General features: G+C 33.7%; 1 protein-coding gene across 1 annotated transcript in view; it reads right to left on the minus strand.

The window, feature by feature from the left end:
* The window catches only part of LOC106869544 (leucine-rich repeat flightless-interacting protein 2), a 199,009-nt gene that overhangs the window by 6,374 nt on the left and 189,788 nt on the right, over nucleotides 1-2,847 (minus strand). The gene's annotated exons all lie outside the window — the stretch shown is intronic.

The following is a 2,847-nucleotide window of genomic DNA, read 5'->3' on the forward strand; positions in this document are numbered from 1 at the left end:
ATAATTTGATTAGTGTATATATATATATATATATATATATATATATACATGGGCGTGGCTGTGTGGCAAAAGAGATCGATAGAATAAGTACTAGGCTTTAAAAAATAAGTCCTGTGGTCAATTTGTTTGACTAAAACCCTTCAAGGTGGTGCCCCAGCATGGCCACAATCAAGTAAAAGATAAAAGGTACTCCTATTTTGAGTTCTATTTTTCCCTTTTTGTATCATCAAACCTGTGGTTTATAAATATGTATACAAATTCCAAACTGTTCAAATCTGTATTTATGTGTTTGTGTGTATTATGTATGTCTTGCACATCATGATAAAACCCTCTGTTTTTTTTTTTTTTTCTTTTTCAGATATTTAAATAAATTAAAATGCTTGTTCCATTTGATTTCCAAATAGGACAAATTATTGGAACACGAATGGCTGGAGCTTCAGTCACTGAAACTGCTGGAATTGTTTGAGAGGTCAGAGTCTCTAAAATAACAATGGCATTCCACGCCCAAGGAACAAAAACTGCCTCTGGCCAGTGCAATTCAGGATGGAACACAAAAGCTCACAGAGGGACCACAGAATAGTGAAATGTATTGCCTTAAAACTATCAAACTACAGCAGTAAACGTGATAGCAGAGCTAAATTACCATCTCGTCAACTCCGTGTCAAGAAAACCCATTTGCTGTGAGCTCCATAAAGCTGGGTAATATTGGAGGCCTGGAATTGCTAAAGCTCACCTGTTCTGCATCATGTTGATGTTTGGTAGATGGAAAAAATGGTGTCTAAACTATCAGAAGTAGTCAATGGCTCAATGAAACAATGTCAGTTTCTCTGATGAATTGTCATTCACTCTTTTTCCCAACTTCAAAGTAAGTTTATCTCTGGATACAGACCAAGAAAGCCTTTAACCTTAACTGGCTCCTTCTGTGAAATATGGAGGTGGCTCTGTTATGTTTTGGACAGCTATATCATGGAATTCTCTTGAGCTTTAACTCGGCAGAGTTAACTCCAAAGACTGTGTATTTTGGCAGATCATGTCCATCGTATGGTACAAACATTGTTCCTTGACAGCAGTAAAATCTTCCAGGACAATAATGTGCCAATTCACATAAATAATGTTATTCAAAATTGATATAAAGAGTACAATAGTGAAGTAGACCACTTGGATTGGATCCCACAACCACCAGATCTCAATATGGGTCTTTTGGAGCAGCAAGTGAGGAGCTGCTTCCCTTTGCCATTCTCACTGTTACAGCTGAAGCAGGTTTTAATTGAAGAATGTCTCAAAATTCCCCTGACAACTATTCAGAAGCTGATTGAGTCAATTCTTCAACATATTAAAATTGTGATTGATACCAAAGGTGGACTAACCCTATATTAAGTGAGGATTTCAAATTTTGGCTCAAGGTCACCAGTTTCGACGCCAGCACTTGATTGGTACTTTATTTCATCGATCCTGAGAAGATGAAAGGCAAAGTTGATCTCAGTATTAAATAATAAAACTTACATTTAACAAGCTGTTTCCATTATTTTGTCCCTAAATGCATGTGTATATACACATGCATACATAAACACACACATGTGTGTGAATGTGTGTAGCTACTCCCATCAACTCAATAGTTCATTATATATATATATATATATATATATATAAAAAATTTATTAATAAGGGTAGAAATTCATATTAATCAATTAAAACCAGTGGTCTAGCATATTAAAAAAATCCAAAGATTAAAATTATATTACATACAAAAATAAGAGGAATGACCAGCAAAAGTGGACTCCTATATGCTAGAAATAGATGCCGAATCATCTAACCACGAAATGAGAACATATTTTTTGTGGTTAGATGATTTGGCATCTATTTCTAGCATATAGGAGTCCACTTTTGCTGGTCATTCCTCTTATTTTTGTGTGTGTATATATATATATATATATTTGTGTGGATGAGTGGATAGACAGATAGATAAACACAGGCACACACCTGCATTAACAATACTGTCCCATTTCAGTGCCTGGAATTACTTTATTAGATCTCTTTAGAAAGTTTCAAAATCTCTGTCTTAAACGGGGCCCCTTAATGGGTCCTACATAATGTGAGATCGAGATGCAAAAGGTTTTAGTTGAAGATTACACCTTGTTTAATTTGGAAACAGCATCAAACTAGCCATTAGTGACACAAGTATCTTACTGGTATGTTGTACAGGATAGACGTGTGTTTTGTCTATGCATGAACTCAGCTCTGTGTGTGTGAAAGAGAGGGAGAGAGAGAGAAATAAAGATGAAGAGACACAGATACCCTGAAAAAGTCAAATGGTCAGTAATGCACACACCTACTAACAAGTTACATAAAAAAAGTCACCAAGATAATCAGCTTTGTTTAGATAGAGAGCTGACCTTTGACACAGTAGGGGACAATGTGATTGTAGTGTTTTTTTAAATTTTTATTTTTCACCCAAATAGTTGCTCCCTAGAAATATTATATTTTGACATCAGTAAATATCACCCAATTTCAAAACAAAAAAAAAAAAATGAAACAAACAAAATAAAGACAACAAGGACAAATATTACACACAATAATAATAAGAATAATATTAATAATAATAATAATAATGATAATAAAATTAAAATAATATACTTTACATTTGAGGTGGGAACAGCCACTTGTAGAATTTTAACATTTTAAAAAGGCTTTAAAAAAGGTGGGAGAGGTGAATAAGCTAGGATTTGAACCTAGATTCAGAACTTTCAGAATTATTTTTGTTTCTTTTTTCTTCACCAATTTAAAACAGTTTTTTAAAATTGTCTTATTTTTGTTTACTTTAGTTGGTTGGTTTCAATCTTCCTTTTA

This window comes from Octopus bimaculoides, chromosome 9, assembly GCF_001194135.2.
Source record: "Octopus bimaculoides isolate UCB-OBI-ISO-001 chromosome 9, ASM119413v2, whole genome shotgun sequence".
NCBI classification, from domain to species: domain Eukaryota; kingdom Metazoa; phylum Mollusca; class Cephalopoda; order Octopoda; family Octopodidae; genus Octopus; species Octopus bimaculoides.